Below are 23,267 nucleotides of genomic sequence, written 5' to 3' on the forward strand. Positions count from 1 at the left end.
TGATTCCCCGAAGAGCCAAATCAATACGATGGCCAAACTTTTACCACAAAATGACCGTCAAATAGAGGTCCAACAGCAAAAGGGACAGGAAAACTAACACAATCAACAAAAGTAACAAAATCAACAAAACAAACTGTATCTGGTGAATTCTGCCTGGTAATGACCGCAAGGCTTGGCTGTCTGAACCGAATCCTGGTGAAGTGCAGCGCACTAACCTGTGACAGGGGCCATTGGATGTCCAGATGCAGTTCAGTTTACCGGCTTTCAATGAAGTTGTGCTGCAGCAGGGGTCAGGGGAGACAGTGTTCCCAGCTGGCTCCTCAGACCACTTCCTCCTCCGAGCAGGAGGTAACCCACCCAGGTGGAGCCCTATCCCGCCCGCGAACTCCCGCCGCCATACACCGCCCTTTAGAAAACCCCGCACTCATACGGCAAGGGGTAGGCCGCCAGGATTTCCCTTTGTTCAACTAAAAGCCTCCTGACTCAGACATACAGCAGAAGAGCATTAAAAAGATTAGACTCTGGTAGCATTTCATTAAGGCAAAAAGTCCAGTTTAGAAGACAGTTTGTGCTGACGGGGCCAATTAGAAAATGTGTTATGTGCGTTTGGTTTTAACAGAGAGCCAGAGTTAAATAGTTTAGGTTTTGTGTCAACAAATTTAATGCAGGTGCCTTCCAAGGGTTGTGCTTTCAGGCACTTGGCTCGTGAAGATTGGGAGCAACGACTACAAGACTCTGCATTACAGGGATTTTGCACAATAGTGGTATTTCATAGCACTGCTGCCTTTGTGACTGATACACAGTTCAGGGTCTAATGACATAATAGAGCACTTAGTAACTACCAGACTGGCTACCGGTTTTTTCTTCATCTAAAGCCCAAAGTATACTGACATATTTTACTGGAAGGGATAAAACATATTTGTTTTAATGTGCTTTATGCAGCAGTTTATAATTTTGTACTGTGCCTAGATGACGCAGTGGAAGCTAATTGTGTCTACATTATGTCATTGAATGACTAAGTGGATGTGACATGCTGCAGTGGCTGAAACTAATCTCTTTCAATTAGCCATTTTTCAGTGTAAGTACACCCCATTTCTCACCATCGCAACTAAAATGCAAAGTTCTATTTCATGTAAACAGAAAAGAACAACTTTGCAGTCACTACACATACCGCATCATGTCAGTGATTTGCAACTTTAAAGCTGAGCAAAGCAAAAACTAAAAGAAAGGACAACTTTGCTGAAAAACTTTACAAAGCAGACAAGAAGAATGTGCAAGAAGTATCACTAAACTGTTGGCTGTAAAGCTGTTTTTTTGTTCCGACAGGTAAAAGACGGGAGGGTAAACTCCCTGTTTTACGCGATGGAGCCTTGGCTTTAAATGAATAAAACTACCTTTTAATTTAAACTTTCAAAAGGAAATGTGCCTAGTAATGACTTAATTTTCAATCAGGGCAGCTGGATGAATAGGATCAGAGGCATGTGGCTTTCCTCTCTTTCCTGGTGTTGATGCGTTTTTGAAAGAGAAGCACAGCCAACAAAGCAGGCTGTCTCCTTAAGTTACAAACCGCTCTTCAGCTGGAAGTTCTGAATTGATCCAATTAAGGCTTAACTAGACCGATTTAGTCTTTGTCAATGGCTTTAAGCTGTTGAAGATTCAGACAAACACATAGAAAAGTTGCAGGATTCCAAACCCAGAAGACAAGAACTGGGAATCCCTGGTGTAAATAGTAAGAAGGGCACATTCAATTTGGGAATAAACCTATGAACTTTATTACTGCACACCACAGGGCATCCGATTGTGAACACAAGCCAAGGGAAACACTCTGTTCATTCTTGTTAGCACAGGACATACGTGGCAAACATTAACAACAGCTCATACGGTAAACAGAGACTGCAGAGAGGACAACTACGACAAGACGGACTCAGCATAGGTTTCCAATGCAGGGACCTGCCTGTTCCTCTTCTTGACTATTAACCATGACTGAAATCCAGCTGCACATGTCAAGGAGCAACAATTTCAAATGCCTGGCTGACCCAAAGCACAGCTCAGTCCCAGGAGGTTTCCTGACTTGTAGGGGAGTTCTGTGTTGTTTTTTTGTAGCAATAACCTTCTGGAGTTTTATAGACACCACACTTTCCAATGAATCTATAGTTATTGCTTTAAATAATTAAAACCCATGCCCCCACTCAAAACATTATCCAGGAACATAGCTGTTTCATATCTTGCAGAGTCCCTGGGGACAGCCATCCCGGTTAATCATTTCCATTCAACCATCCTAAAAAATAGGTTATAAAATCAATAAGAGCACATAGATTAGTATAATAGACAACTGATTTCTTTAAAAGCAGCAAAATTCCTTTAGTAATTCTATACTGTAGATCTGTCTTTCTATATAATATGTATGTATTTCATTGAACAACAAAGGAAACTGAAGCCAATTCTTGTAATATGAAATATGAAAATTAAATTAAAAATTCAAAACATTGAAAGAGGTACAGAAAGCACAACATAACTAAAAGCATGCAACGTACTGTTTTCTCTCCCAGATTCTGCATTTATTGGATTGATTTTGGAGTAGAGGAAGCAAGTAGCCTTGAAATTTCGATTTCTATTTCCTGGAACTTTTTGCACACCGCATGGCAAAGAACACAGTGCTGAAGATGAGTGAGGTTGTGTGACCTTCACACTGCTAATTAAAGATATGAAATCTAAGCTATCTTGCCCTACATTTTAACACATTTGAAAATCAGGATTTGAACATGATTACCCTTGAGATAAATCAGTGGGAATATTACTATACACAAAAAATGTATAATAACGTAAAATGTATAATATTATAAAACCGGAATGTGATCGAAACATGAAAAAGGCACAAAACATACATACAAACAAGGGACTACATTTATGCATCCTAGAAGATTTTCCTTGAATCTTTCCTTATAAGCTCCATGTGAACACAGCAGAACATGTTAAAGAACGGCTTGCACTAAGCCCGCCGTTTTGTTCCTGAGAGTGGATTATTGACAGCATAGCAGGACCTTCTTTTTTTGTTTGTTTTGATGTATTAGAAAGGCTTGCATTGTAATAAGATTTAGGAATAAAAGCCTTGACTAAGAGATGAAAAGCGGAATTGCAAATCGGGTCTGAGCCTTGGGATTTAGGAGGTCCGTCTTCTTACATCCAGGGATTCAAAGACCTTAAAACGGCGGCAGTGTCTTCATTCAGGTTTCATCGCACAGGTGAAGGAGGGGGGGAGTGGTATCTTCTTTTAATCACTTGACCTTGGCGTGTCACACTTTCACCCAGAGCTGTAAATCTCTGCAGCAGCGGGTTTCGGCTGGAAATGCGATTTGGCATCACAATGGAACTTTCCACTGTGTTAGCTGTGCCCTCCATCTACCACCCTCTGCCACCCATTCACCTTCTTCCTACCCCTGGCCTCTCACTCACAGTAAGCTGAGCTGCCAGACACTCAGATAAATAGTTTCAGCCATCACAGACCCTGTGACTCTGAATAGAATGTGTCACTGAGATTAATGGTCTCTTCTGGGGGGGGGGGGGGGGTGCCACTGGCTGTCCCTGGCCGAAAGACACATTAGAGATGAGGCTTTTAATGCCGTATTTTGATAGAGGAACATGCTAATGCGACAGACTGGGTAAATACAAGTGACTTTGGGTCAAATGCCAGCTTGAAAATGCACGTTTTCGAAATCCAAACATCAGTCAACCAGCCCCAGAGGAATGAGGCAATGCGCTGGTATCAGTCTGACCCACTGCTGGTGCTCTAGACCCTGGTGTCTCTGATTTTCTACCTGCTTTTAAATATTCATGCAGGATCACTGAAAGCCTGGCTTGATTCAATTACGCTCTGCAAACCCTTGTCTGCTGGTGTTGCTTTTTTAAGGGACCTTTCACTCCCATTGATTGCCGCTGGCTGTGGAGACAGTGAGACCACATTCTCACCAGATTAGCAGCACAGATCAATACTCCCGTCGCAAGAGAGGAAAGTTTACGAGGCGCAGCATTCATCAAGTGGATAAAAGGACAAAAGTCCTTGTCCTTTCCTAACTGGCAGGGCAACAGCGTGGCAACCCTGAGCTCTTCCGAATAGATCACGTCTGAAAGCACTTTTAGAACAAGTCAATACCATCCTCCACCAAAGTCTAACCCTGAGTTTGGGCACAGTTCAAACTGCAAGCGCTTGCTGTATGTCTCTGACGTTGTCGATCATTGACAAGGAGATCACTGGCCAGGGATGTCACCAGACACATATACAAACAACTGATATGATGTTAGTTATTTTAGATACTTCTTTTTGAAAATGTCTAGAGAGAGCACTGTATTTAAATGGAGACAGAATAATTAAAATAACAAATAAAACAATAAAGTTACATTATACATGCACTCCAGCTAGAGCTTGCAAGTTGAAATGCCTGAGAGAGCATTAGCAAAAGGTTAACACTTGGCTAACCCTCAGGGGCTGCAAGAAAGTAAACTAAGTGCAGGAGCAATTATATCTCTGGATGTGTGATGTGATGTGACTTCAACTACAGTCAGACATACTGCAGGGTGAGAATTTTCTGGGTGAGAGAACTGGTCACGTCCCGAGCAGGCAAGTTGGTAAAGTGGTGTCACAGATCGTTTGGAAAGCGACAATCTACAGTATAAAATATCCAGACACTCTTTACAGACACCCCGGCAATGGTTCAACAGACTTGAGGGAGAGCCCAAACAGAGCTCTACCGATGAGGTAACGTTGGTATTTGCTTATTGTGCTCCTATATCCTGTAATCCAGTGTCTGTGGAGAGTGAAAATTTGAATATCCACATTGGCTTTTAGGATGTGTCTAGCACATAATTTGCACATGTTTTCTGTGACCTCAAAGCACTGCAGCTCTTGACCAGAAAGCATCTCCTGGCTTTTCTTCTGATCATAAATCCATGGAAGAGCCTGTGGGAATAAACTCACCCATCCTCCCCCAACCTTTCCAACTTTTTTAAGAAACAAAATATAGATTCTGCAATGCCTGTTCCTTACAAAACCAGTCAAAGCAAACAGAAGGAGGTGGTATGTCTCTCACTGATGTCACTACAAGCTTACGGGAGCCTGACAAGTCAAAGAATTGTCCCTTGTTTTGCCAACAGCTGGGAAGCTCTGCCTACTCCAGCAGTATTTTTATATTGTGAGCCACACATTTAGGAATAAAGACCACGAATGACAATGATGACATTGTCCTAGTTTGAATTTATAAAGTCTGTGTGAATAGCAAACACGTTCATTGGTTAATTCATCCTCCACAGCTAATTCACGGATTTAGGTGTGCAATATTATCTCAGCTAAAACTGTAGCCAAGATAAAGTGTTCCACTCACACCAGTATTCACACCAGAGGCAAGTAACTGGTCCTCTCTGTTTTTCAGAGGGCTTAAGCATTTCACAAATGAACCTTGTGCACACCTAAGATGTTAAGTTATTTATGGATATAGAGATAAAACTACAGTCTACATACAAGCTCATTAACACAAGGAGGTACTAAATGACTGTATTTTTACAAAGCTCAGTCTAGGTGACAGGAACGAAGCCAAATACTTGCCTGAAATGCTTAATTTTGAAAACCAATGGGTTGGAGACTAAAGGAATCTGTTGCAGTCCCTAAATTTTGCTCCTCAAACATAGAGGTTGTACTGCACAAACATTACATAAGTGTCTGGCAATTTCTTTCACATTTTGAATGAAACTAAACAAGTTCCACTGGTATAGCTGTGGCACTTCACAGCTCCTAAACACTGCCATGCTGCTGGAAAAGAAGTCCTCGTAACTGGACACTTCAGACATCAGTGGATTCACAATAAGAATTAATAAGAACCCATTTCATGACGAAACAATACTTAAAAATACCCTACCTTTTTGTCAGTTGTTTTAAACTAAATAGCATATGTCTTGTCAAAATTTGGAACTCAGATTGTTTTTTCTTTCTTTTAATTACTGTTTTGAGAAATGTTAAGTAGATCTTTTTGCACTGGACAAAAAAGAAAGGCAAAGAAACAATTCATGTTTAATAGACAGTACGGAAGGTCACCTTAAAGGGATAAAAGACATAAATAAGGTGCTGTCCGTTTAAGTGCAGCAGACAGGCAAGTAATGACAGAAAACCTGGGAAAAGATATTGGCACTCATCAGCCAAACCAAATGTCATGTAAAATTATTCAGAGCTCAATTTATGCTTTAATGTAAATGCAGAAAAAAATCTCCTTTCTTTCATTAAAGAATCATTTGCATAGGTTAACTGGGTCTAATTAGCAAAGTATTCAGAGCTGTTTGATGGCAGAGGCAGTATGTAAAGTGTATTTTTAAAACTCAAGACTTTTATTCATTTCAATTAAAAATAAAACCATGGTTTACTTTTTTTTGTTGTTGCTGTGTCTGGAATAGACATTTCGTATAACAATAATTACTATTCAAAGTGAATTACCTTTGATACCTTTCAGAATGCAATTAAAAGGCTGACAAATTTGCATACACGCCACTGCCGGGAATTTAAAAAAAAAGCTCACCTTGAAATTCATAATGTGAGTTATAAATACGAGTACCTTTGTCTGTATGCCCTTAGATCTATTTGGTATAGTGTTTTGTTTTAAAATGCTCCCACATTATGTTACATTTTTCAGAATTATTTTTCTGACACAAATGGAAAACACATTTAGCCTTTCATGACTGTAAGGCATATTCTGAAAACTATAAACCTCTTCTCTCAGAAAACTAAAGGAGTAGACACAGGCCTACAGAAGTTAATAATAAAGTGGATGGTTAAGAAAAAAATCTAAAAAAAATAATAATCCAATTTGCTCATACCAATTCAAATAAGATTAAACAAAATACTGGAAACTGCTTAAAAGTAAATGAGGTTCTAAGGTTTTTCTGTCTGGGTTAGAGAAAGAAAAGAAGAGAAAGAGTTTGTTTTTTTATGTCCGTAAAAAGAATCAAACCCTAAATAGTATTCGATTTGATTACTTGAATTCCCTGAAATGCCTTTGAAAAGCTCGACGTAATTGAATTAAGTTTAAAAAAGTTCTTAATCTCCAAACCTAAATCCTAGGAAAATCACCTTATGGAACAGAAGGGAGTGACAGCGATTCAATGGATTTTCACATAACTCCTCTTATGTAGACAGATAGAAGCACACACACACATTTTAATCCTAAATCCATTAACACAGAGACAGATATGACCAGCACGCCCAGAGGATTAGAGCACTGTCCAGAAACCTACAAACTCCACATCCTCTGAGAGACAAAGAAACTGGCCAGTATTCAACTCAGCCATTGTTGAAAAAAATACCATCTAAAATAACTATAAGTATTATCGGCACACATCTTTAAGAGCAGATTGTTTCCAGGCTGGCAAGACTTGAAAATGTAATAGTTTAAGAATCTTGCAATTTGTATAATGTACTTTGCTTTTTTTTTTACCTTTTCAATTTATTTAATCCACTGTCAAATTTCACTGAAACTGAGACTTTTTGTGCAGACCGTCCAAAAATTTCACACTGTTCTAAAATCTTTTCTTGTGTTCCTTGTCCAAAAAGTTGTAACAGCCAATCACTTTCTTTCAGTGTCTTTCCCTCTGAGCATTGATGATTGTGAATCGGTTCACAGCTACAGTACAAGCCTTGTGCAAGGGACTGGACCTGATGACTTCATGTGTCGCACACTTCAATCTGCCATTGTGAGTTGAACTGAGGAGGATCCATCCCAGCAGAGCTAGGACAAGCACCATTTTGGGAAATCCCAGTGCGCTCCACAGCCCTGACTTGTCTCGGCAATGTCTGGAATAAATGGTCAACTCAGAGCTGCCAGCTTTTCCAAACTGTTTCCCGAAATGAAGTTGGATTCCAGGTCTGGTATATTTTGTTCTAAGATACAAGTTAGACGTCCAAAACACACACACCACTGGACTGCACTCTCAAGCAAAAAGGGAGAAAATCATGAGATCTGCATGCTAGCCCCTTCTCCCAAATCAGAATTGGTCATCTGAGAGTAGCCTGTACTCTGAATGGACACCTTTACTAACAGAGCCTTTCCGAAGCTCATTACCTGTCACTAGGGGTAAATATACACTTCTACCTTCTAAACTGACTAGCTGAGACATTTGCATATTAATGACATGATTAGTACAGTATATGTGTATAGAGGGCAGAAGTGTAGTTTTCTAACTTGCTTCTCATCTCTGTGATGTTCACACCTGGACCCCTAGGTGAGATCCGCTCAACATGTGACCCTTCCCATCGACTCCATTCCAGAGCTTTGCTACAACCAGACCCTTAATTATTTAACTGATAATCAGCAGGATCACTACAGCAATTATGGAACTACTGCAGCAAAATTCAGGAACAGAACAGATTGGAAGGACCACATGTCGAGCAGTCATGCTCTAGGAGATTTGCTCCATGGATATTTATTTCTGGGAGTGACAGTTTCAGGGACAAAACTAGCAGTGCACACTTTAACAGATTTATCCCTGTTTGAGATTCAAACACTTATGTACTTCAAGGGGAGGACAAACACCCCCCCCCCACTCCAGAATAATTGGAAGGCTTAAATCGTCAGTTCTCTAAGTGGGACAGAAACAAAAAAAGATAGCTAGGAAAGCTTCATCACAGATTTTCTTCAGCAAATGAAAGGTCAGCTGTAACACATGAAAAAAGATGGACGGAGGTTTGGCATAAGTCTACTTCTAGCATTCTGGCTTGATTCGGGCTCACACTCACAAACTGTTTTTGGTGTAATTTTAGCCATCTTCTTATAAAGTTCTTCCATAAAATTACATTTCCTGACTGACAATGTCAGGTTTCCAGCTGTTCAAACCACTTGCTTCCTCACAGATGTAGCCTGCGTTATGAGAAGAAGATCATGGTGCTGACACACATCAGAAGTGTGTACATAAATCTTCTCTCCATTCACTGCTTTTCGGGGCCAGAATGAAATATTGCTTGTACTGTAAGTTCACCAGAGAATACATTTTAACGTAAAACATCAGAATCACATTTTAGCATCTTGCATTTGGTCCAAAGGCATCACTTTTAACTTGACCTCCTTTCTTTCCGTTAAACAGACTCGAGGTTATTCCAGGCTATGTGGTTTAGGTGCTGTGGCCACTCAGAGTCAATGACCAGGCTGCCTCGAACAACAAACAAACAGTATTGACCGGGACACAGTGAAGATAAACTGAACCGACTGGCACTTCAGCACTCGTTAGTGACAACCTCTAGCACGAGGACCCAGGATTCGGACTCACGCCTTGTGAAACTCACTCTGCCTGAGGACCTAGGAATCCTGCCTTGTTGTCGGCTACACTATAGTTCACTGATACTGCCTGCAACAGTGGGTTTCAAGCCCAGGTCCTAGAGAACCCTAATTCAGGTATTCATACAGGTAACCCTAAACTGCCAACTGTAATTTAAAGATTAGAAACACTTGTTGAAGCAACAGATCAATTAATAATAATAATGTCTTACATTTATATAGCACTTTACTGGACACTTCACTCAAAGTGCTTTACAGGTAATAGGGACTCTCCTCCACCACCACCAGTGTGCAGCCCCACCTGGATGATGCTACAGCAGCCATAGTGTGCCAGTACACTCACCACACACCAGCTCTCAGTGGGGAGGAGAGCCAGTTTAGAGATGGGGATTATTTGGATTATTGGTAAATGCCAATGGGAAATTTGGCCAGGACACCAGGGTAACACCCCTACTCTTTTCAAGAAACACCCTGAGATTTTTAATAACCACAGAGAGTCAGGACCTCGGTTTTACATCCAAAGGACGGCGCCTTTTTATAGTATAGTGTCCCCGTTGGGGGCATTAGGACCCACACAGACTGCAGGGTGAGCGCCCCCTACTAGTCTCACTAACACCTCTTCCAGCAGCAACATTAGTTTTTCCCAGAAGGTCTCCCACCCAGATACTGACCAGGCTCACTCCTGCTGAGCTTCAGTTGGCTGCCAGTTGTGAGTTTCAGGGTGATATATTTAAATAAAGGGAACACTGGTCTTTGAGGGCTGAAGGATGATATTCTGATATATGTTCCAAATGATCCTGAATTACTTTGATTGATCACAGTTGTTCAAGGCCTTTAGAAAATGATGATTATGATGATGATGGCTGCCTATAAAACCAGCCTGGTGCTTTCCAGGATTAAAGGTTGGAGACCCCCGGCATTAGGACATAAACTTTGGTGTTTCCCAAATACATAACTCATAACCCCAAAAAACAGAAATGTGTATGACTGGCAGCAAGACAATTATAGCTTGTGCTGGCATGTACTGCATATCACAGAGCAACCCCAGTTACACAAAATCAAGACAAACTCAACCAGCTGCAAAGTTATATTTGAGAAAAAAGGGTATTTCTCCAGATGACTGTATTCCCATTTCCAGCAGGGGAAACCCACCTAACACACATTTCCCAGTTCAAGTCATCCAAGACCGTGCTTTAAAGCTTAAACTTAATCAAACATACGCAAAGGTGAGGCTGATAGCTACAATAATGACACAGCCGGGTTTTCTTCATTGGTCACTGCTTGGGTAATAAGAGTTAGCACACATCTGAAATCCCTGCACTCAAAACCTTGTCATCATTCACAGGCCTCTGAGTAATGCAAATAAAACTGACAATAGGAAAACAAATCAGAAAATCAGAGGATTGGAGTGTGAAAATCTCCATTCCAAAATCTCTTGCAGAGAAACAATATAACATCTCCCAGGGTCATTTGCCTCTGTCCTTCTCTACTGATGATTCTGCCAGGCTCCGAAGGGCAGACTGCAGCCACCCCAGCCTTGGCTGTGATTCTGGGAGCAGATGGTTGGAGAACCTGAAATACAGTTTGACCTAAATGCTGAATGAAATCAAATGGAGATCCCCATGAGCTTCAGAGAGTACTTGAGACTCAGAACAGCTATAAACATATAATAATAATAATAATAATAATAATAGCTTACACTTATATAGCACTTTTCTGGATACTCCACTCAAAGCGCTTTACAGGTAATGGGGATCCCCTCCACCACCACCAATGTGCAGCATCCACCTGGATGATGCGACGGCAGCCATAGTGCGCCAGAACGCTCACCACACACCAGCTATCAGTGGGGAAGAGAGCAGAGTAATGAAGCCAATTCATAGATGGGGATTATTAGGAGGCCATGATTGGTAAGGGCCAATGGGAAATTGGGCCAGGACGCCGGGGTTACCCCTACTCTTTTCGAGAAACACCCTGGGATTTTAATGACCACAGAGAGTCAGGACCTCGGTTTTACGTCTCATCCGAAGGACGGCGTCTGTTTACAGTATAGTGTCCCCATCACTATACTGGGGCATTAGGACCCACATGGACCGCAGGGTGAGCGCCCCCTGCTGGCCCCACTAACACCTCTAACTAACATATGACTGTTTCATCATGTCAGGCTAACTGATCTGTAGAACAAACAAGCCAGAGTACCCCAAAATACCCCAGAGTGTATTTCTGCCTCCACCCGCATACAAAATCATATCCCAACATTTCTTTGAATTTTCATTCTGCGATACCTCATTAGGCATTCACACCACACTTAAATTAACATGACCCTCTCTTTTTTTTTTCTTTACACGAACAAACCAAATTGAGTTGGAATGGAGATGATCAATTATGTGCACGTGCCCAGGCATTGTGAATGGTGCCACAGATGTTTGGATCTCTTTTTTTACCCATTCAACTAGTTCCAAACACAGTTCACATGTGGCGACAATGCAGTGGTGGAATCGTGACAAAAACAGCCATTTAGACTTTACACCTTGTAAAGAAGACAACACATGCAGACTATAATTCCGATTGATTGCTCCATAAAAAACAAAACTGCGCAGCAATGTTAGAACTTAACGTATGCATTAGAATTTACAAGTACTATTACAGTAAGGTATTAAACGTGTTATGCATGACATCGGGTTTTACTGCACAGTTTGCTTACTTCTGAGGAATGTAAAGATCCCTGAAAATCAAACCATACAGCAAAACGTCTGCGAGCACAATGCCAACGACAGACGCTGGAACTGTTGTTGCCCACTAGTTTCTATTGGTTTCGTTGCAGGTTGCCTGTTTGGATGTGTGGAAATTCTAAATAAGCTCAACCTGTGAAGAGAAATTTATTGCGCACTACAGTTTTTTAAAGAGCCCCTTTGAATGGTGGGCCAACGCAGATAAAGATGGACCATTGTGTGGATCTGAATTCCAAGAAACCAACCCTGACACTAACATAGTGCCCCACCTACTTCTTCACCACTACATTTGACAGCACCGGTGATGGACACAGAGTTCATTCCTTCGCATAAGACAGAGCCCCAGCCTCTGTGGATCACAGAGGGACCCTGTGTCAGGGGACGCCCCTGAGCTATTGTCCAGCACACAGCTGGTGCAGCGTGTTCAATAGGGGGACAGTGGCTCCTCTCGAGGGGAGACAGCCCCCTGTTTTCAGAGCTGACTGCACAAACTTCATGCCGTCACTCTAATGCAGAGCGTATAACCCAAGCAGTGCGGGGCTCCTATTGATGAGAGTTCAGAAGGTTGAGACAGGAGGGAGGTAGGCTGCCCCATGAAAGAGCTCACAAAAAACCCCTCCCGTTCATCTCTCAAATTCCTGCGGCCTTGCAGCTGAATGCTAACGATGTAAAGTGAAATTAATGATTGACCCAGCCATGCTCGGGAGTTTAACAAAACAAAACAATAAAAAACCTTGAGTCGCTAGTGTCCCTTTCAGCTGTTCACAGAGCTTTTTTATTTTCTTCGTTGTTTGTGCAGATCCAGGACCAAAACTTCAAGAAGATAAAGAAAAGTTCTGATTTCAAACTAAAAATCAGTGGCAAAAAATGTTTTCAAAGATTATGATTGCAGTATTTGAGCGATGCTCCTTAGGGTGAACCCTTTGGAGGCTTGTCCCTCTTAAAGACAGTCAGAAAGGGAATAGCTCTCTTATGTCTGCGTCAGATCTTTAAATAAGAAAGGCATCTAAGGTTTACAACACAAGACTCTGGATTGAAAAAAACTCCAAATGCACGATCCTACCTACCATCCTATGCAAAGAATTGAAATAGATCATCAAAAATAACATAGTTGGCTCCACTAATTCCATTTATTGTTAGTCTAATTAAAAGACAACGTTGAATTTGAATAGCAAGAAGCTCACACCATTTTTTGTGAAAGACAAAGCAAGATCGTCTTTTTTGGCAGTTAACAGAGCCTTCCTCATGACTGGACAAATAAATAAACAGGTGAATTTTCCACTTCCATTAATTTTAAGGAAAGGAAAATCAAACAATCAGATGAATGCTTAAAACACAGATAAGGTTTATGCAGGACAGCTTTGTAGGCTTGACACAGAATCTTAGCTTAGTAGCTGCAATCAGTCATCTACAGTTGATTACATTTACAACACAATGGGGTCTGTTTAATTATTTTCTAAACTGTGGCAGAACTAAGGACACTCCACCCAAGAATTGCATATTAATCTTGCTTGTTTTTCTTCTCTGTGGGGTGTCTGTTGCCCTCTAATTAGCAATTCCAAGTACACTAAAACCCATTTATGACTATGAAAGATACAAGACTATTTGAATTCATAAATGCAATAATATTCTGAGAACAACATTCAAGACCATAATGCGATGTGGTGGCTAAGGATCTGTGCCTGTGGCTGGAAGGTTGCCGGTTCGTATCCCGTGGTCGGCAGAAGAATCTTATTCCGCTGGGCCCCTTAACCCCAGCTGCTTCAGGGGTGCCATATAAACAGCTGACCCTGCGCTCTGACCCCAAGCTTCTCTCCCTGTCTGTGTGTCTCATGGAGAGCAAGTTGGGGTATGCGAAAAGACAAATTTCTTATACCAGAAATTGTATATGGCCAATAAAGTGATCTGATCTGAAATATTTCACCTACACCAGTTCCATCTGCAGGTCACTTGTGGTATTACAGGTTCGGTACAGGTGTTATGCCTTAGAGTTGATCAGACAATTCAGGAGCATGCTAACAACTAACCAGCCTATAATTGCTAAGGAGTATAATAGAGACTTACAACATAGGCTGACACGACTCAGGCTGATCTCCAAGAAAGTTAATGCAATTCTGAAGTCTCGATCTTGAAATATACAGATATTCCATCAGTTCAGTCCTGATTTAAATCACACTGACAACTTTTGCCAGTGTCTGTTTAAATAAAAAAGCACAAGGTTGATGACATCCTGATTAAAGGAACACTCACAAAGGCAGCATAATGATCTGTGATGCAGCAATTTCCCTTTCAGCACTTTAAGCGTCAATGCACATCCGATCTTTGGCAAAAGCCAAACGGTCACTCAGTGTCAGTTCTGCATGTGCTTTGTCAAGCAGAAGCATTTGCGCAACAATCTCCACTGAAAGTACTGGATTTTGGATCAGGGCCCATTCTCATTGTAGACACTGAGGAACCACTCAAGAACAGCAGTATGCTCACACATCTGACAGGTGGGACACAGGGAACGTTTCTTGATAATGTTCCATTGTTACATAAAAACACGTCTGTTGAAATGTTAATGATGAGAGCAAGCTCTTCCTGTGCATTTCCTTTGTACTCTGCGATTATTATGGATAGCATCAAGTCTCGGGCTAAAAGTTCCCAATATCTTTGTCTCTACAATGTGTCCGGGAAGTGCATTCATAACTGTCCGCATAAAACAACATTTTGAGGTACTGGTGAGAAACTGGCTTTATCAAACCATGTTCCCTGTGTTTTTCTCACCAAACCTAACAATCATGGGATCAACCCTACTAACTGCTTTTTAACTTTAAAGACCTCAAAACAATGGAATACAATGGAGTTTATATATTATAAGAATAATCAGGAAGCAGTTTTGTTGTTTAAAAAAAAGAGCAAAAAGCAAAAGCCAACACATCCCATGCGAGCGCTAAAATTCATTAGCTGATGACAGGGCAGTGAAAACAATATCCTAAGGAGAGAAACAGGCAGTAAAGACAAGTGTGACTTGTGCATAAGCAAAAAAGTGTTTTAATTACACTGATGTGGAAGCATCTAAGCTGTTCAGTGGATCTCATGGAGGTAATTAATAAAAAAATAAACATAGGAAGCAGTTTATGCTCAGTTCATATCTACCACCTGCAATCATGTGCCAGGACAGGTAAGAAAAAACTGACTTCAATATTGGTCCCACATATGGTCTCAGAACACAATTAAGAAACAGACCCCAACATTTCAGCTGGATTCCGAGTTGCTTGTACTGGTTACTTTAGGCTGTACATATGCATCTGCATATTGTTACGAAGCTGTAGATTTTAAATAGCCAATACAGACCCTAATAATCACCGCAAGCCTGTTCTCTCTGCAGAGAATGCCTCTTTGCATAATGGATCTGTCCACCTCCCACACTCCTTTCAGGGTATAATGGAGTGCTCCACCAAATCTGAGGTCGATTACGCACTGCAAAGCCATACACGATGGCTGTCACTGTGGCTTTCAAAAGGAAAAGTGCTCTAACAATAGCCTGCAGTGCTTAATATAACCCCGTGTTAACCTTTAACACCCCTCAACCCCTCTCCCATGGTCATTTATATGGCATAAAGAGACTGTGTTCTTTGAATACAAACATAAATATAAAAAAGTTGTTCACTGCTCTTAAATTAACAGATGAGAATATAGGAATTTGGAAATGGAATATTTGAGATTAGATAGATTTAGACATCAGAGGAGCACAAAAACACCAGTTTTGAACAGAAAAGCAATGCACTGTACTCTATACTACCAACTCATTATTTTTACATTACTTACCCACATGGAAAATGTGAACTATGTCTCAGTAAGCATTTCCAGCACTTACATAAAATAGCTTGTAAAACACATTATGCATGCCATTTTTGCACAGCGCGTTTGAATGCTGCATATTGTTGCAGGCAGAAAACTATGTGGTACAAATGGATGTATAGGATTTCTGTTACTCCTTCTTCAGATCAAGTGGCAGAACTGGGTCACTATCATAGCCCACTCAAATGTGGTTGAATGTTTTCGAGTGGCTATTGATTTTCTGACGAAAGAAGTGAACTCATTAGTATCAAAATATGGTCTGTGATCTGACAACAGGCAGGAAAATCCTATTAGAATCAAAGATACACAAAAAGACAGGGAGCTAAAGAAAAAAAAATATAGTCCACATGATCTATTTCAAGATATAAAAACACAATAAAATATATAAACCATCTGTCCCTCTGTCTTTAAATATTGTCCAACTTGACAGACGTGCTCTAAACATTCATCAACAATTGTCTGAATCCTGTGCAGAGTTCTTTCAACCTAGTATTAGTATTAAGACTCCCAACATGCTAAGACAACGAGTCAATTCAAGAGAGCCCTATACAATTCAATTTTCATTTAATCTGTGAAAGATGAGAGACAAGCTGCCGATTGATTTGCAGTGGTCAAAAACAAACACAAAAGATTATTTTCTTTTTAAGCCAGAGCATCATTTTAGCACACACGCATAAAATTAATTAATGGGAATACAGAGGGGAATGTGAAGTAGTACTTGCTCTGTGTTGCACTCCAGGAAAAGCCCCCGAAAAAAAAAACGGATTTGCAAACAGCAAATAGCTTTCCGAGATTAGTGATGGATGGAAGGGAGTGAAAGCAGAAAAGGCAGGCTTTGGATAACTCCTTCCTGTAATTCATTAAATATGTGTAGCAGAATGTTTGTCCAGCACCCTTGTTTAGTTTCATTAACAGACAATGTACAGTGAAAAGCTTATAACCACCCTAGGTTCTGTAAGCATTCTGTAGTTCCTTCATAACCTGTAAAACAAGAATTAGGATAAGGAATCACATCAGAATTCTTGAACAGCTTGGCAGCCCCACTGGAAATTCCCCTACAGCAAATTGCTAGAAAATAACTACAATTAAATACAGTTAAAGTTTACACATTATCAAACTAGAAATTGAATGGCAATAGCAAATCGTAATGATGGTGTGACTGCAAATCTTGTAATTAGCATTGGCTGGAACCATCAAAAAGTCAAACCTTGCTATCGCTGGGGTTTTAAACCAGGTTTCTCATGATCGTGTGTTTTTAATCCCTTGCAAATACAAAAAGTCTTTCCTACCAGTCAAATGCTTGCTTTCACGGTTCAAAAAATAGTACCGAAGCGGGGTGTTTGCCATTCAAACACATTAAGATGAATTACAATTCACCCACACCTTGTAAAAGGCAAAGAGTGAGAATTACTGAAGATTGATTGTGGGTCACTGCTGCCCTGTCACAGCAGGTCAGCAGAGCTGGAGTTGTCGGTTTGCTGTGTCCCTTTGTTGTCAGAGCCATGTCTGAAATGCAGCGTTTGTTAGGATTAGACAGGAATAATCCTGCCCATATTTGAGAGGATGTAATTTAGAGATATGTGCTGAAACTGAACTGTGGCAGCTTATCTTTGATAGATGAAAATCTTTCACTTTTTAGGAAAACAGAGGGGGGGGGGGGGGAGCGGTTTCGAGAACCCTCTGCAGTCTCCCTTTCTTTCAGGTCAGAGACACTCCTGATAGGGTGAGAAGCCCCAGCCCTCCTCTGCTCCAACCATCACTTAAATCACTGGCTGGAGTCACATCAACATTCAACCTAAATGCACAGGACGCATTCTGAACACAAACTCACATTCCTTATGTCACTTATTCACATTGCTCCTGTGTCGTTCTGGTCTATTACCAACAGCTCCCAAACCTCTGTCAACAGCCCTTAAACATTTTTCAATCTAGACAAAAAAAAACTGTAATAACAACTTCCACAGTCAAGGACAGCTCTATAACCACTGAGTCCATTAAGCCTACTGACTACCTCATTACATTCTGCAGCTCTGACCAAATATGCATCCAATTCTCCTCTCTGACACTGTAATCACAGAGCAGTAGAAGCCCCCAGGCTCCCACACTGCAGCCCAGCATTCTAACTACTGAGCTACTGACCTCCTGCTCTGCTGAGATCGTCCCTAGACAAAGTCTCGGGCCACGGAAATGAAAAGTGACAAAGCAGTGCCCGAGGTGTCCCATTAACTCTGAAGAGCGAAGTTTAAACATCCCGCTGTTTTGCCCAAAAAGGTATTTACTCCAGCCCAGCCCTGGCTGCCTGTAGCTGAACACTTAAGCAAAATTGACTGTATACACAGGCACTTTCAAACACCACTAATCTTCATCGGCCAGACGGGAGGTGAAATATGTGACTGTCTGCCACAGTAAATTACGCGCTTCAGCCCCCTGCGCGTAAAGCACCGCGCGAGCTGGACAGTGCACTAACTCAGCCAGCGCACCGGCTCCCCTCCTCGCTCTGCTGCCATAAATCACCCGAGGCAGAAATGAATCGCCCCTGGTCACCCACCACACCAGCTGGCACTCCGCTCCCCTGACCAGAGGGAAATCGACTGCTGGCGGCACAAATGGCAACATCAGAAATAAAGAAAAATGAAGCTGAGAAACCAGCCCTGCCTTCCCCACTCAGTGTTTTTCCTGCTCGAACCCACTGAAACGAGGAAGCTCCCTGTCTTTTGAAGTCCCGCCAAAGCGCCGTGTTTATTTATGTTCCTGCGCTACAGTTTCTATTCAGTGCCTTGACTGCCCTTCACTGGGGGGTGTACGATCTTGGACGACACCCCGAGACAAAGCCAGATGAGTCACAGGTTCACTTCACCGGAGGAGGAAAATGCACATTTTAACAAAAAGGAGCTATAGCTCTAAGGCAGCTCCTGCAAGTGGTGATCTCGGCCTGCAAAACTGCTCACAAAAAAGAAACACAGATGTTACTGGTTCCCACCATTTGTACGAGCCAGTTTGCACAAACCAATGTATAAGCATGGCCTGTGATGCGCTTGACATATGGGGGAGACAGCAAGGGCCCAGAAGAATTCTGCATGCAAAAGCTCCCCCAAGCCTTGAAACAGCTTTCTGTTTTCCTGCAGATACTTCTCGTTTGCTGCAGTGACTTTGCCTAAAGTGCTACTTCCGCGGAGACCTGATCTGGGTCCAAATTTGGTTCACTAAATAAGTTGACGAATAGATTTCTCTAACAGGGCCAAGTTGCTGTGCGGGGGCTTTTAAATGCTGATGACAGCGTTTGTAAGACGTAACGTAGGCATCAGATTCAGCATCTGTGAAGAGCATGAGTCGGGTTACAATGTGGTACATCATTAGCCTAAAGAAAACTAAAAGCACCTCAAGATGGTATACATCAAATCATCCCCAGCATGGAACTGCCAAATATCTGACTGCAGGCAGACACACAAAGGGTGACAGAGTAGACCTTCCAGTGTTAAAAATGTTTTTCTCTGTAAATGTGATGTTAACATTAAAGAAGGCTTAAAGAATAAGATCATTCCGGGGTGCCTGCAAAAGGCAACTCTGTACACTGACATAGAATTCATATTCCCGATTAAAAGTGTGATTAAAAACAGATCATCTTCCTCATGCATTGCACGATAAAGACTTCGGGGGAGTAAGCCTGATCTCCTGCTTCATGCTCCGGCTCCTCCCTGGGGTTCAAACGGAGTCAGACACATTAACCTGCCGTCAAACTGGCACTGAGCCCAGCCCACACTACAGAAAGGGTTGGGGGTGGAGGGGAGAAGGAAGCAAAAAGTTAAAGAACAAGCCAGTGCAACTTTAATAATTATTATTGTGGGATTGGAGAGATGTTATTCCCAGTGATAGACAAGGGCAATTATCTGCAATCCCCCAGCAGTTTAAACCTAATTTCATTACTGCTGCGCAAGTCTTCCTGAGCGCCCAGTCTATCAATGTCTCACAGAAAGGATTAGCCGACACTTTCTTCTTTTTTCAAATGAATTTTAGCTGTCATGCCCTTGATGAATTGGAGGAGGAAGAGGAGGCAGCTGCTAAAGAAGAGCAATGAGCATGGGCGCAGGCAGAAGCGAAGCCAGCCCAAATGTTGAATAATAACCCACAGTAACCTTCACACGGGAGCTGGAGCACAGATCCCCCGACCTGACGGCTCCAGCATGTACCGATGATCACCGTGTGTGCTCAGCTGCACTGTTAAGAAAACACCTGTTTTGACCAGGCCCCTAATTCAATCGTTGTATGCTATTGAAAGGAGACCGAGGGAAAGCTCTTAACTTTGAGACAACGATGCAGTTTTGTTTTCTTTGAAAATAGAACACTGATATGCCTGAGAAACTAACTTGTCTCTAAGGAAATTGATTTTTTCTTGTAATTAGGAAGTAAGCTGACTGAGGATTCTGCATATTCCGCAGGCAAAATTAGCACAGCTCTACCATGCTAAAAGAAAGCTAGCCATTGAAACATAATCTCTGAAATCTCTCTTCTATGTTATTACTAGAGCTCTCTCCCACTTATCTGCTTTGGGATAGAGTAACTGTCACAAAAAGCAGCACAAAAGGTATATACGCAATAAAAGGTTTTTGATTAATTTTCAATTCACTCTTTCTTGATGCAGAAAGAACACTACCTGGGAACGTGAATATTAATTATAGAAGTTATCATGTCTATCACAGTGAAAGGGCCAGTGTTGATTCCATTCTAATCCCATTTTGTGTGCATCAAGTACGAGTTAACCACCAAGAAGAGTTGTTTTGACCTTATTCATGTTCAACATCAAGGCACAGCAAATTTGGATCAGTGAGACAGGCATTTACATAAGTAAACCTACTGTACATAAACCACCTCGTATACCACCAGAGCTACTTAATATTCACATTAATTCACCTTGTGACTGCTTGCTTTTTATCAACTTCATAACAGTGAATGGTGTTCCCATTCAAAAGATCAATATGACAAAATATCACTGTTAAAAAATCATTTGAATTTATCGATCCCCAAAATAAAAAGTAGAGGAAAAACTGCTCTCAACATCCAAAGTGCATGAACAAATTTTGGATGCATATATGCTTATTTTTGTACATGGAGCATGAACTGACAGAACAATACCCAGCACTGCACATTCAAGAAATAAGCACTAGATGGCTCTGGATTTAACTAGTTTAAACTTGAGGGTTCAGTTTCAGGTTAACAGTCTGGAAAAGAAAAAAAAAACTAGCAGAAATATGTTCCCAGCTCCCCGTTAAGAAAACCTTAAAACCTGAGGAAAGATCAAAAATAAATACTACTGTGCAATCCCTACTTGATTTCTGAAAAAAGGCATCAAAAAAGAAATACATTTTCTTGATTTTTTAGCTAACTTAATCCTGTAGGTTTATGGATGACTGAAATGCTGCAGCATCAAGACTTTCAGTTATTACTTCAGTTAACACAAAAGTTTGCAAAATCAATCCTTGCAAACTGTTTTTTAACCTTGGACGGCTGCATGGAAAACAGTGCCACCCAGTGGTCAGTTTCTCTCACAGCTTTAAGCAATCTGAAATCAAAATCAAACTCCCTCTTGATAATTGCCAGTCTCGCTCACAGCTGCTGCTATTTTTTTGTCTGCCCGACAGTAATCATATTATAATGTAAATGTTGTGATGGGAGAGTTTTTGTATTCCCATCTCCAGCATGTTTTCTCCAGCTGCCTGGGATCGGATACCCACTGCGCTCCCAAGCCTGAAACCCAGGGGAAGATCTCTCCTTGCAAAAGAGATTTATTACAATTAAACAGGGAGGTATAACAGTGCCAGCTCATGCCACCATTTACCGGAAGGTAATTTCACTGGGGCCTTTTCTCTAGTTGCCATTCCTCACATTTGAATTGATCTCGCCGGCGCCCTGCATGGGATTTTCACAAAAGACTCCCTGAACCTTCTGAAAAGTCAAAAGGAAACAAACGACTTCAATGGGTTTTTTTTTTGGAGTTTCCGCTGAAAAAAATATCTCAGATCATTTTATTTTGTCTGGCTCAACATCCCTGTTTTTTTTTTACTATGCAGGAATCTGCATCTCCCGGATATTCATAATTTATAATATTCGATTCCCGACATCTGCTGCTGATTGTGTTCCGGGCTGACTGAAATTAGCCGCTGCTCGGAGTGCAATTAATGCCTTGGTGGAGGATGCCAGCCTGTGTCCCTTAGCAGGAGGGGAACAGCAGGGGCCTTTCAGAGCCTAATGTGTAATTAGAAGCCATTTTTGAGCGTTTGCTTCCAAGTCTGAAATTAGCTGCCTTTATTAATCACACAGACCAACACAATGGCACGTCGGGTCTCCCTGTAATCTCCCAGAAAAGATGTTTTTCTTAATTATAGGGCAAGCAGCAGGGAGGGATGGCACAGAATGCTGATGTACCCCAGTCAACCCCCCACCAAAATAACACACACGTGTACCCCCCTTCGCCACTCCTTCACCCCCCAGCCCCTGATAACTTGCCAACAGCACACAGTGAAAACTGGATTTCTAAAAAAAAAAAATCTAATTTTGTCTTGTAAACCAAGGCACCTGCTAAAATTACAATCATTTATTTTCGTTCCTTTTTAGTCATGCATATCGGTTCAGCTTTCCTCCGTTTTATTACAGGACAGTTTTACTAAATTAAGCCACAGAAGAATGTTTGCAAATGGGCCTGGGCTATTTGAAGCACCTAGCTCTTTTGGTTTTTAGGAGCCAAGTGATCCAAACAGCTTGTCCAGCCATTTCTTTATAAAGTCCCGAATCTGGGCTTTACTCCACTCCAAGAAAGAGGACTGCATCTTTGGCAAGGATCTGTCATTTCTATTGATCTCTGCATTGATCACCCTGGTTTTGACAAAGGAATCTCAGCCCTGTGCCTCTGGTTCTCCTGCAATGAAGCCAGAACAGGCACAGGCCTGATAAAGCCCTCAATCACAGGGACCCGCAAGGTAACCTTTTACATTATCCTTCAAACAGCCTTGACCTTTGCAGAAAAGTAGCAAGTTTCTTTCTTGGTCGGCACAACCCCCCCCTTCCAGTTTCATTTCCAATTTTCATTTTCAAAAACAAACAGAACATGTTTAGATTGAACCAGAGTAGATTTCAGGAATATGGCAAAAACATGACGATCCTCAATGTGATTTTGAATGAGATTTTCTATTCAGTTTCCCCAGTGAGCCATTATTATTATACATCCCTATAATAAAACAAGAGCACCCTCTTTTCATTTTTGGGGGGGTCAGTTGTCTAGAATAGAATTATTATTAATTAGCATTCCACATACTAAATACAAGCTTTATGAAAAGACACGCCCACTGGACACTTCAGTCCTGAACCCGGGTCTCAGTTTAAAGCCTCATCATTT

The 23,267-nt window shown here is 41.4% G+C and overlaps 1 protein-coding gene across 1 annotated transcript in view; it reads right to left on the bottom strand.

Annotated features, from left to right (window-relative positions):
• The window catches only part of mvk (mevalonate kinase), a 63,798-nt gene that overhangs the window by 20,279 nt on the left and 20,252 nt on the right, over positions 1-23,267 (bottom strand). The gene's annotated exons all lie outside the window — the stretch shown is intronic.

Source organism: Atractosteus spatula, chromosome 17, assembly GCF_055471065.1.
Source record: "Atractosteus spatula isolate fAtrSpa1 chromosome 17, fAtrSpa1.hap1, whole genome shotgun sequence".
Lineage (NCBI taxonomy): Eukaryota > Metazoa > Chordata > Actinopteri > Semionotiformes > Lepisosteidae > Atractosteus > Atractosteus spatula.